The 6,511-nt window shown below is 31.7% G+C and overlaps 1 long non-coding RNA gene across 1 annotated transcript; it reads left to right on the plus strand.

The window, feature by feature from the left end:
* Positions 1–202: 202 nt before the first annotated feature.
* Positions 203–2,353, plus strand: LOC114075177. The gene is made up of 2 exons (XR_003575577.1): positions 203–272; positions 2,046–2,353. It is a non-coding gene; the product is annotated as an uncharacterized LOC114075177 (long non-coding RNA).
* Positions 2,354–6,511: the final 4,158 nt, after the last annotated feature.

The raw sequence follows: 6,511 nt of genomic DNA on the forward strand, positions 1-6,511 counted from the left end.
ATTTGATCGTGTCGTTTTAAAGTGAAATTGACTTCACAAAAAGAACCAATTATGTGAGGGGTATTTTGGGTAATTTAGGGGATTACAAGATATTTATTTTAGGTCATTTTTAAGTAATTATTACCCACCAAAATCAATTCCCCAATTGAAACCAAAACGACTCTCATTTCTCTCACTACTCCATAGATCCCCATTGAAGAAGAAGAAGAACAAGTTCATCCTAGGGATTCAAGATTCAAGTTTTCCTCCATAATTATTTAAGAATTCTCAAGGTATTGAAGCTATTCACTCTTGGGATCTATTTCCCCAAGAGGCTCTTCAAAGATTTAATTTTAGTGTTCTTCAAAAACCTTGTTTGCATCTAATTTCGTGGGTCTTATTTATACATGAAATTGTGTAGTATTTAATCAATTATTGTTGATTAATTATGTATATTTATGTGTGGATTTATGTATACCATAATACTTTGACCTAAATATCTACAAAAACCAGTGGAACTTCTTCTTTTCTTAACCCTGACTTGTGATCTAGGTTGGTTTGTGATTGAGGGAGATTTAATTGAATGTGTTATTTCTTAATTTACTATTATATGATGATGACGATTGGATTGCTCGATAAATATTGTGGAATTGGGGGGTTAAATCTTGAAGGAATTTCTTGGAGGCTATTGGTAAGACTCTCAAGATCATGAAAACTTTAGTTCAATTATGTTAGTCTATTCTTCATGATGGTGTTCAATTGAAGTATGAATATGTGATTAGAATAGGAAGATTATGATATGATGAATACGATGGTATGTTATGAATACGTTGAATGTGATATCATGATAAGGGTATGATGATTAAAGGTTGAAAGTGATTCTTGTGTACCTTATTATTATGACTATGATGTGATGATCTCACTTATGTTGGGCTGTGATGAAAGGAAGTTCTCATTCTAAACCGAAAGAGTTATGATCATGATTATACAAGGGGTTATTACCTAAGGCCTATATTATAAAGAAACGATAAGGATGGCTCAAAGAACTTCATAAAGGGAATTTAGCGTAGCATCGATCGAACTACAAAGTGAGAGGTGTCCCTTCCCAAGAGGGAAGGTAAGTTCACCATTTTTCTCATGAGATGGAGACTACAATGCAAATCTGCATAAAAGGGTTTCCAATACTAATCTCCTACTTCTAACTATGTTCCCCGATAGGAAGACTAGCTAGTGGATCCACCTAGAATGCTATCTTCATGTATGGTTCTACCTTAGCTAGTAGAGCACCTTTTTTCAGTGTAGGGTTTCATCACATCGGATTCTATGTTTAGCTCACATGGTCTATTGTCGGTTATGACAAATGTGTCTGAAAGTAAAATGAATGAATGAAAGTAATAAGATGAACACTAACTAAGGTTAATTGAGGGGTTCTACTTAGTGAAGGTAAGGGCATGAGACTTTACCTATGCATTTCACAAGTTGACCTTTAGGGGAGTCCTAGGAGGATGTTCTTATGCATTTATGTAATGATTGAAATTTATTAATGTTTATACCACATGATGTTGATCTTATATGATGTTGGATTCATTTGATGAACATGATATTGGTCAAAATTGCTATGTATGATGATGACTATACGTGGTATGGTGTTATATGATGTAAAGGAATTACTTATGGTGTCTTTACTAGTTTACTTGGTTTATGTGGGGTTATGGTGCTTCACATGAGCATTGCATTAGTTTTCTTGGATTGGTATTTTATGTATGGATCTTTTATGCATTGATTATATGAACTCTAAAACATGAAATGTAAATATGGCTTTAAGATGATGTTATTCTTGCATATGGATATGAACATGTCTTAATGTTATTATGATTATTGAATTGTATACACTCTTGTACGTGCATAAATGCTTTCATAGTAAATTGGCATACTTTTAAAGACAATGTCTCTTTGTGCATGTTTTTAGTGGTTTTACTTGCATATGTTTCCATACTTATTACATATGGTTGTACTAACTCATATTCTCTCGATTGCTACAATAATACTGGTTCGTCCCTTTGAAGAGATTCCAAACCATTTTCAAGGAAGACTTTGATAAGTTCCCAAGTTGTTGGTGAGTCCTCAAGTCCGAGGACGATGCCACTATTCTAGATTTACTATTTGACTATGTCTAAGACGATGTTCATTTCTTATCTTTTGAGACTTTGTTGTAAGTCTATTACAGGAAATCATGTAATAGTGTAAGGGCTATGTCCCAAACATTGTAATTATCTTATAGATGGTTATGTGTCAGACAATATTAGACTATGTTGTTAAATGAGAAGTCTAAGTAAACTTCAAATATGGGTAAATTAGAAGTCTTTGTACTCTTCATATGTAGTGTTTTTAATTTTCCGCCTTTTTCACTACCTATAATATGCAATGATGTATGCTAAGGGCTAGTCTAAGGACTCTTCGAGGACGAAGAGACCACTTACGTCTAGGGGGTTCTCCCCGGCCGTGACATGTACAATATCCAATGTAGGTAATGATATTCCTTGAATTTTCTAAGTTTCCAAAGGTCCGTCAAACTACTTCTATACATGTTTAATGTCTAATATTGATGTGTTTATACTTTCAAAGTACTATTTTGACAAAGGTACCTTAAAGAATAAGTTTTGTGAGCTATCCACCAAGTCATGTGAGATTTATTGAGTCAATAAGATCCTATATTAAACATGTTTAAAGTATTTATATGTCAGATAAGTATTATGTTAATTATACATTTTACATGTTCTTACGTGAAATGTACAACCTTTATTTTGGTTGTCATATGCTTCATTAGTTTAGATATTTATGCACTCTTTTATTTGACATTGTCTTCTATGTTTTTAGCGACTGTATCATCTTATATAGACCTTGTATCTCTATTTGAGGAGTTATAGTATTTATTACAAATGCATGTATGACCCCATGTGAAAGGCCCAACTTTGTTTTAAATGAAGCATCCACTAAGAAAAATCATGTGTTCACTTGTTATACGCCTTCATAACTCATATTCTACATGTCATTACTTTACATACACCTTCGTGGATCATATGTATGTCTCCTTTGATCCCAATGAAGTTCACGAGTCATGTAAGTTCCTAAGTATCACAACAAAGTTATATTTGTTTCTTATATCTTTTTCTTGCCTCTAATATTCATGTATCTATTTCAATGGTATATAGTCCTAAATCTCAAAAGATTTATGAACATTAAAGAATAATCTCAAAGATTAAAGAGACAAGGTAAAGTGAACCTATATAATTTTATTTGGCAGCTCAAGGGTCAAAATACTTAGCATGGACCGATCCTGAATCATGTACTTGAGGGTGACAGCTCAGGGGTGGTAATACCTGGTCTAGGCTGATCCCAATCTATATTATTACTATTTAATTTGCATTTCTCATACATAATATATCTTTCTAAGCTTTTGAATAACCCTCCAATAATAGACTAATATAAGAAAAAAAAGTAACATTTAGTAGGTTTTTAGAACATTTCAACATAAATAAATGATTTGACATTATCACACACACACACAAAAAAAAGGGTCGGATAGGACCAGTTCCAATCAGATTTGATCGTAGCTTCGAGTTCAGGTGCCGTAATGCGGCCGGACTTGAAAGGAGGGACGCTTTCCTAATCAAAAGATAGAGGAGAACCCCTTCTCCCGAAGTTACGGGGTCATTTTGGCGAGTTCCTTCGACATGGTTCTCTCAAGCGCCCTAGTATACTCTTCTTGTTCACCTGTGTCGGTTTGGGGTACGGTCAGTTCACCGGGAGGATTGAATCACCTTTCTCTCTGATCCTTTGTGCGTTCTTTATCCTATTCCGATTCGATTTATCTTTCTTTTAGTTGCTATATCTTTATTTTGAAGAAAGGTGGATCTATAGGGGAAAGGATAAATATATAGTATCAATAATAAGATAGTTTGATTTTCTTGTTTGCACATGTGTATTGTCTAATCTATGAGAATCAAGCTTTTCCCCTTCCGTAAGCGCATATAGGGAAGTGGGCCCTCGGCTATTGAGAGGACTCCCTCAAAAATTATAAACAAATAATTAATGATAAAAAATATCTTAACATCTTATCATTTTTATCTTTTGCATAATTTATCTAAATATATGTTTGATTATATAATTGTCTTGTTAAAATTGAGTGATGGTCTAATGTAGCGATTAATTATCACTTTTTCAATTTTTTTGTAAATGAAAAATACAGAATCTGATAATTTTATTGTGAAAATAACTCCCTGTGAAAAAACATTTATGTGAAATTTGCGATAATCAATATTATTTATAAATTAGTTAAGACCATTAAAAAAATGTACAACATAACTAGATTCTTTTAGAGACAATCTTTTTGTCTCAGGTCATACGTTCACCACTTTTCATTATTGTTACTCAAAAAATATTTATAGAAAGATAATAATATATTTAAAATAACAACAAAAATCATATTGTTGATTCTTTTAGAAATTCATTCTTCAATACACTACAGTTTTGAAGGCCCTTCATAATGCTTCATCAATGGAACTTTACGACTTATTCAGAAATATGTATGGATAGTTGTTGTATTATGAAAGTATAATATAGGTAAAAAACATAGATTCTAGACTCATGTTACCATTAAAAAATTATAAAATAGTCTAACCTACCTATCTCAAACGCTCAACAATGACTTCGGACATGAAGGACAACAAATCTATTTTAATTAGACATATCTTTTGTAGTTTAAGATATTACTCTTATTTAGAGTAGTTTTTTTTTCATATTCTTCAAATTAAGTTTGCCGAAAATAGTCATATCTAACACAAACATTATTTAGAAGAGCCGAATGAGAAAGAAAAACATTAAAAGAATGAATTTTTTGCCTAGTGAGATGATATACATACCAAATGAAAAATAATTAATACAATTTTAAGGAAATAAAAAATAACGAAAAAAAAAACAAACATTAAAGGGAGTAATGAGATATCCATTGATCATAACAAATCATTCTAACCAGAAAAGTTACTATGTTTTGGAATAACACACAAAATAAACTGACTAGCACTTCAGTAAACATTTATATTTAATGTACTCATAATATCTACTGACTAAATTTAGTAAAAATACATCGCAACAACATTAAAAAAATAATATGGACATGCAAAGTTGTTAACTCTGAGAGGATCTAATTGAACAACAAAAAATCACATCCTTGTATTTGAAGGAATGACGTTGTTGATGAAGAAATTATAGATATGTAAGAGTTTTTTCTTTATTGTACATTCAACAATTTCAATAGAGAAAATTTGCTTGAATAGCCAATTAACATTTGTTATTCAATCTGTACAAACAAATACTTATTACAATAACTTTGCATAAACAAAAACAACAAAGTTTAAAACATGTACTAAGAAACAGTAATTAATGAGTGTAAAAACATACAAGGATCTTCAAAATAGAATGAAAAAATGTGAGCCCAGTGAATGCTCAATGTCCCCTTAAGGAAATTATTCCCCTCTAGTCTCGATGTTTAAAGGAATAGACCCTCTCAAGAGAGAAAGATTTTTATTCACTAGTGTATTGATACATCAACAATGGCGTCAGTTGTTCATCCAACATGAGCAGAGTACACAAATATTTAATTGTCCAAAACAAGGAGTAGAAGAATGTTGTTTTAAAATGAGAGAAAAGTTTATATTTATTGACAACAAATGGTGGTGTGAGCAAATAATTATTGTGTCTTATCGGAAAGGTTGAAAGTCTTTGGAAATTTTACAACCCTTCAGAATGGTCACGACCTTACATAAAAGTCATAGCTTTTCATAAAAGTGACAACTCTTCAAAAAAGTCAAAACGTTTCATAAAAGTCATAACTTTTGGAAATGGTTATAACTCTTTGGAAAAGTTACAATCATTCAGAAATGTTACAATCTTTCATAAAAGGTAAACTTTTCATAAAAGTTACAATTCTTCATAAAGTCACAATGTTTAAAATAAAAGTCACAATTTTTTATGAAAGGGGAAGGCTAGTTTTGGAAATAAAATAAATTAAAAGTGAATCTTGGTTTGTGGTGGCGCCACGTAGGGGCTTAGGGTTCTGTTTTATATATTGTTGCTCCCTATTAAAACGCAACTGTACGCGATCACTCAGTAATCTAGAGGCTCTTAGAAGAACCAGATAATCGAAGCCAAAGCTTTTCAATCAACTATTTTTTCTTAATCACACTGGTCTAGTTAGTTATTTACGAGTGCTGAAAGAAAATAATGCAGGATGAAAATAATAAATTGGAAAATTCTAGGGCAACAACATGTATTGAATCTTATATATCATATTATTGGCTTGAACTAATTTTATTTAAGAAATTACTGATTTATAGGGTTAATTGAATGAGTCGTACTACACACCTTTAGTCGGCTACTCTAGCTAGCTATATAACTACATCGTTGAACACAGATAAAGCTAATAAAATCACCTTACATCATGAAACACGTGCCCTCACAAAAATAAAAAGTC

The sequence above is a fragment of the Solanum pennellii genome, chromosome 12, assembly GCF_001406875.1.
Source record: "Solanum pennellii chromosome 12, SPENNV200".
In the NCBI taxonomy this organism is placed as follows: Eukaryota; Viridiplantae; Streptophyta; class Magnoliopsida; order Solanales; family Solanaceae; genus Solanum; species Solanum pennellii.